A 7,555-nucleotide genomic window follows, 5' to 3' on the forward strand; every position below is an offset into this window, starting at 1 on the left:
AATAATATCATTTCATTTATTTCGTCGTTGAAAACATTTAGAATACAATACAATGACTTGACGAAAAACTGGGGAACGGTGAATGAGATACAGATTTTTTAATATTTAAAAAAAAAAAAAAGGAAAAAAAAGAGGGGGGGGGGCGTAACTGCCCATTTTTACATTTTAACATTATAAATAGTGTAAAGTACAATGGAATATACTTGGTTCTAAATGTTACTGTCGCAACCCAGTAGGAATTCTTTAAAAGAACTACTGCTGTTGTCGAGGTTTTTTTTAATATACTGTCTATTTTTACATGACAAATTAATACGTTTGCATTAAAAAAAACTTTCATTTCCAACAAACAGTACAGTGTCATCTACAAGTTGTGCAATACGAACTTCCTAATTTTTTCCTAATATTTATTTTAAGTGTATATCATCACACGCATGACTTCCACTAGTATAAATAATGGCACATTTCATTTCAAAACTTTCCGATACCATCTATTATTAACACTGAACAATGTCACACTCTGTTTTATTGTATTGTATTGAACCAATTATAAAAAGTCCCCAAACTTAAATTTTTCCAGTACCTTTGACATAAATTCCCTACACAGAGTCTAAGGCTTTTCTAAAATCAAGGGATAGAATAGCACCTTTTATTTCCTTTTAGTCATATAATAAAGAACATCATTAATTAGCCGAACGTTTTCCCCAGCAAAGCGCCCTTTTAATGTATCCTTTTATGGAGTCTTGAACATAAAAACGGTGTTAAAACATTGTAATTCGTGTTTAGTAACGTGATAGGACGACAATTTTCTAATAATTGTTTATCCCCCTTTTTGTATAATAAATTTATTACACCCCGTTTAATTTATTTTCAAAAATAAATATAAAACTCAATAAATAATAAATAATGTGTAATAAATTTATTATACAAAAAGGGGGATGAACAGTTATTAGAAAATTGACGTTCTATCCCCATATAGGACGCCATATTTCTTATTAATTTGACTATTTGCATAATATTGCCATTTCAACACCAATACTTGGTATGTGTTTTTTGTCAACTTTAAGAGTAAAACCTTGCAGAGTGTGTAACCAGAAATTAGCAGGTATACAACTAATATAAAAAGCGTTTCCGGTTGGCCAGGTTAGCGTAATTGTTTAAGGTGGTGGTTGGAAAGTAGGTCTGTTGTCACATTTTTTACAGCCAGTAGCTAAAAATAAAATATTTCAATACTATCTGTTGCTTGGATTCTGTGTTCAAAACGTAACATGTGTAGTGAAATTTAGGCCTACAGTGAATTTTGGACAAATCATTTTGGATAACAAAATCTGAAAATGCCCACGCTAAAGGAGTCCCAAAAAACCCAGAATAAAAGTGGAAATAGTGCCCCTCTTTGAAATAAAAAGTGTTTGGGTGAGTTTTTACTGTGTGTTTTGGTTTTTTTAAGGGATTTGCGGTAGGCGGAGATATGCTCTCTACTGAGTGCACTTGTTGTTATTGTTGCTGTTTCGTCTGTTGTTGTTGTTGATGCTGCTGTTGCCAGTGCTGCGTCTGTTGCTGCTTTTACCAAAGAGCTTTTTATTTTTCTTTGGTTTTGTTGCTGCTGCTTTTGCCTATTTACTTTTTTTTCCTCTTTTGTGGTATAACAACCACCACTTTTATTTATCAATACATCAAGTTGTTTGAATTACATTCATTCTGCATTACAGCATTTTTGATATTTCACCTTTTTTCTTGATTTTCTTATTTTTTAAACTTCTCTTGATTTTTATATAAACAATAAAATATGCAAATTAATTCGTACAATTAAAATCATAACAATTTTGCACTCAATGAATGTTAAATGAAAATTTAAAAAAAATTAAGCATAATTCTATAATATTAACATGATTTCAAAGTTTAGGCATTAACCAATTGTAACCATTACTTATATAGATTTTATTTGACCAGTATATACCTTTATTTTTTTTTCCTCTATTTCATTTTTATATAAAGTATATTACTTTTCATCATTGTACGCTAATGCGATATATGTTTACTCATAACACGTTGAGTTATTATGAATTTTAGATAATTATTTTATTTTCTTTTTCTTTTTTAATTTAATTTTTTTTAAATAAAATAAAAAACACATGCTGCACAACGTCATTTTCATCTCATATTTTATATAATTTGTTATTGCTTATTATTTTATACCTTGAAAGTAACAAATACTGGAGTAACAATAGTAATACTTTGCCTATTTACTTAGTATTTACATTTGTTTTGTCAACAGAAAATACACTTAGTGTGAAATCATTCATTAATGATTTTTTGAAACCAAGAGAGGTGAGTTCCCTCAAATTCTTCCACAGTTTGAGATAGTCCTACCTTAAAATGACACAACGGACATCATTTTTCGAGATATAAGGCAAAAATAGGCCTATTTCTAAAGCCTAAAGAAGTGTTTCAGTATTTGTGTTCAGTGTTAACATTATTAATGTATTTTATTTAAACAAATAAACAGTGTATTTATGCAATGGCATTCATCATGTATTTGCATTAAAAAAAATATGTCACCTACTACGGTATTTTCCAGGCGTTTCAAGAAGAACAAAAGTCAATTGAGGAGTTCATGTATAGATACTCAGCCATTCATGAAAAAAGGCGTAATTACACGAGGGAGATGTGTCGTTTTCACCGAAATAACATTCCGAAGATGAAAAGTCTACCGCTTTTGCTAGTAAATGAACAACACAGAATGGTATACTGCCAGACACCCAAGGCTGGCACTGACAGTTGGTGCAGAATAATGTTGATCCTTACGGGGAAAATTAACTATACAAAAGTGATGACTATGAATGCTTCAGAGGTGTCGGCAGCTTGGAAAAAGAATGTTACGTTACTGAGTACATTTACAAAAGATAAGCAGAAGCAAATCATAGACACATACACAAAGTTTATGTTTGTAAGGCATCCGCTATCGCGGCTGTTGTCTGCTTTTAATGATAAACTGTCACCCGAAAAGAAAAGCTACGGGATATTTCAAGACGTCTACGATACAATATGGAAAAGATACAGATGGGATGATCAAGATAAAAACAAAAAAGTACAATTTAGAGACTTCATAAATATGGTTGTAAAGGGAAGATATACCATTAGAAATAGTCATTGGAGAGAGATGCACACAATATGTTATCCTTGTGATATAGATTATAATATAATAGGAATCTTTAAAGATTTTGAAAATGACTCCAAGTTTATTTTAACACGTCTGAACGTTACTGAAGTAAAGTTCTCAAGACCTTCAGCGAGCCACATAACGAATAGTTCTAGCCAAGATAAAATCATTAAAGCATATTCGTCGCTTCCAGTTCCTCTTTTGGCAAATATTTACAATAAATTTAAATACGATTTTACTCTTTTTGATTATAAAATTCCCTTAGCCTTGCCTAAAGATAAAATATATTAAACTATTATATAAATCAATAGCTGCGAACACTTTGGACATAAAGCCCAGAAATTAAAAGTGGTTCGCCCCAGCTCCTTTCATTGCGATGTTTCTGTCGATATTGCCCTATAGTTTTGCTAACAAAGTTGCATTGTTATTAAACTTCAACTGACAGTGTTTCGGGTGTAATCCTTTGTGAGTATAAGGCAATCTTCATTATTCTAATGGTATTTGCCTAATGATATTTGATAGGAATGCTGTTTTGCTCTACCTGACGTGTTATTGTACTGAATGCTCAGTACGTTCTCAAATATTTGCAAAAAAAAAAAAAATCTTCCAAGTAATAGTAACAAATTGAAGGCTCGTGTTCGTAAACTTGTGCAAATGTTTGAATGTAATTTTCTCTAGTTTTTTTTTTATTAAAACAGTTTTCTGTCATTTTAATGTAAATTTTCTATTAAGTTTAATATGTTTCATGCTTTTTGATGTTTTTGATGTTTACGTAATTCGTAATTCAGCCTTTTTGTCTGCTATGTTTTATGCTTTTATGATGTTTTTGAATTATCATAATACCATTATCATATATAGATATGGTGCATGTGAATTATTATACCAGCTGGGCATGAGCCCTTAAACTGCGGGTAAATGGTATGCCTAGCTGGTTAGCTAGCCACTGCCTTGATTGTTTCCTCCTATATGTGTTATTGTTAAATATAAAATAGAAGGCGCTATATAAATCTAAATTATTATTACTATTAAAAAAATAAAAAATAAAAACGTTAATTGGTGAATGTAAATAAAAGTGGCATTAAAATGCGAGATTTGACGGCGTAAATCGTTGCCTGGATAAAACGGCTCCTAAATATTATGACGAAGCAAAGTAGAAAATTATCTCAGAATACTTCAGAAATTATGCATGGTAAAAGTAATGTTTAAAGTGACATGTTTGAAATATACAGATATCAATGCATTTGATTTACCAGTGTTCTATAAAAAGTAATATTCACGCAGAGTTTAACAAACGTAACAAGAAACAGGTTAGGCCTAATAATATTTTTTATGTTGAATTAGCAACTATGGGGTAATCACTCACTACAACTAAAAAAACAAATCACTCTTCAACAGACACTAGATTATCAGTGGTATAATTTTAATTAAGTACATGGTTAACAACAATCAGTTTTGATAATAAATGACTTATTAAAATTGCAATTGCAGGTAAATTGGCTAAATGAATATTTATGTATAATTAAGGCTATAGGCCTACCTGATCGCCTTATGGACAAAATGCTGGATTGGTAAACCTTGATTGTAACAATATGCTGATTTAATTGATTTATTTCATACAGATGCATTATAATTACAGTGTGTTATATGTAAGTGTGCTATTTTTAAATATGAATTTACTGTATTATGGAAATTGAAATATTCAAAAGATAAATAAAAAGATAATATAATACCAGAAAGGTATTAACACAAATACATTGTATTCGTGTTCTGTAAGTGAAATGTTGGTTCCAACTAATGGACAGAATAGATGGGAAAATATTTCAATGATAACAACACTGATTGGAAATCATGTTGGTTACCCAAAATACAAACACAATAATTTATGTATGGAAAATTAAGGAATCCGCATTGTGCAGGAAATGTGGATTTCCTGAAGATGAAAACCAGAAGCTCGTCAATTTGGCCCCAAGTCAACTCGACCTCATGACTGCTCACCCCCAAGTCAACTTGGCCCCGAATGTTTATTTATAAAAAAAAGTGAGTGAAAGATATACCGTTGAATCCAAGGCAATAATTCGTCGCTCACATCACGAACTAACACAATCTACTTTGATCACAGTAGCGCGTCAAAACGAGCGCGTATTGGTTGTCAAGCAATTTTGTATTCTTTACTACACAAAAAGTCCTTAACGACAACAGCGCGTATTTTGACGCGCTTTTTTGATTTCACGAACTAACACAATTCAATTTAATTGTGTTAGTTCGTGATGTGAGCGACGATAATATCAAAAAAGAAAGATTTATATATTACTTGTGCCACTCAAAGAAATCTATCTAATTTGTAAATTTAAGTATGCCCCTTTAGACGCTCGGAAATGGCACTCTCAGAAGGTAAAAATGCTTTTTCAAAGCAATGTTCCTCCTCGAGAAAAATTATTGACTTCTTACCGACAAGAGCTACGGTATGCTCCCCTCCCTTAGACATCCCTTCCCTCACGGACGTCGCAAAGGTTTAATAAAGGACCTATAGCCTACTCTATTCTGGGAGTCGCAAAGCAAATTATGTTTATGGCACCTCTAGACACCCATTCAGACTTAAAATTTGAATATTTTGTCTCCATTTTTTTAAAATGTTTTGACTAATGTAGAGAGGTCCTGCCGGCCGCCTGGGCACCTCATTCCCACTGGATTAATAATGATATATGTCCTACAGTCGATGTCAGAGACACATTATGCTGTTATGTATCAACAAAGCCCTTTTAGATCTATAGTGCTATAGAGTGAGAATCCTATGTGTAGGGAAACCACAGGGGCCCATAAGGGTCGGTGGCCTTGCGGACGTTGCACGAGAGCGCACGCGCATTAAGCCACTGAGCATGGATAGCTGTTCTAGCTTGGTAGTATAGGCATTCCGTAATGCCCTAAATGGTCTACGCTAATAAATGCCGTACTCGCGCGCGCCCAGTTTGTATAAGCGCATACAGTACAGTACGTCACTGAGCTAAATGATTTGAGTTGCGGAATTTACATTTCGTACAGTAGCGTACATAAATCGCCTAAAATGTAATGAAATTAGCATAGAAAATTTATGAAACACGCAAATTAAACATAGACCTACATTGAAACTCAAATTGGCTTTATTAATCATATTTTTGCTTTATGTACCTGTATTATCAACAAACCGACTTCCTGAAATCGTTTTAAAAAGCTTAAAATGCTCAGATCGTCGGAGCGGCGGGGGAAGGGTGATTCCCGTGCTGCTTGGACCCCCCCCCCACCCCCATCCCGCCAGCAAACTGGTATAGTCACACACGCATTTCAAATCTCTCAGGTTGGTAACTATGTGAGAGGCCCGCTGGACGTTTTAATTTTAAAAATAGCCCTGGGCACTGCCCACTCCTACACCACAGAATATAATACGACTCAAAATCGCTTTCAACTAAATTTAGACATTCCTAACCATAAGAAAAATGCTAAATAAGATGAATTGTCTAAGATTGATTTTGCGATAAGTCTGGTGTGCTGCTGAAAAAAAGTGGGTAAGTGCCAGAAACATTAGCCTAGCCTAGTGTAGGAGATGCAAGGTACAAAGCCTATCTCAGAGAATAAAATCTCAAAAAATTAAATAATCTCAATAAATTTGATTTGATTAGAGAGGGCGCACTTTATTTAGCGTATCTGCCATTTCCACGAATCGGTAGACATCTTGAAGTGATGACAAACAGCCCAAGTCAGTGGTGCGTAACCAAGAGAAATAAGATAAGCTTTGAGGCTAAATTCTTGTCCTCATGTTATCTAAAAATTCATAACTCTATAACGGAGGGTCGTATCACATTATTTTTTTCTGGAAAATATTCTCAAAAGATTATTCTACACCACTATACGATTTAAAAATTTATTGAAAAATGTTTTTGACTTTTTGATTTCTAGACGCCCGAAACAAACTTTTATTGTAACAAGTATTGTGTATATTAAAGTAGCATCGTAAGAAAAGCAAAATAAGTAAAATTGATACTAAAGAGACTCGTGTGGTTGAAATTACTTTAAAATCGGCCTATCCGGACCGGAAAATTCCATCGATATAGCCGAAATTCGACTTATAAAAATTCGAATTAAACAAACAATTTTCACACTAATACATAGGAAAGAATTGGGACTTTTTCAAAAATTCGACTGACGCGAATTTTCGACTTAAACAGAGTCGACTTTGGCGGACTCGACTGTAGAACCCCACTTTATTAGTATTTCTTTCTATTCTCTTTCTATTTTCTAACTCATCAAACTTACCATTGAATTTGTAATACCTTTGACAGGCTTATTGTTATTGAGGCTTCGACCTGAATACGGTGGTGATTGCAAACGTTGTGTCCATTGTCCATCGCCAGTAACCGTAATAGC

The sequence above is a fragment of the Anneissia japonica genome, unplaced genomic scaffold, assembly GCF_011630105.1.
Source record: "Anneissia japonica isolate Jap-2015-1 unplaced genomic scaffold, ASM1163010v1 scaffold1587_len1432017_cov164, whole genome shotgun sequence".
NCBI lineage: Eukaryota > Metazoa > Echinodermata > Crinoidea > Comatulida > Comatulidae > Anneissia > Anneissia japonica.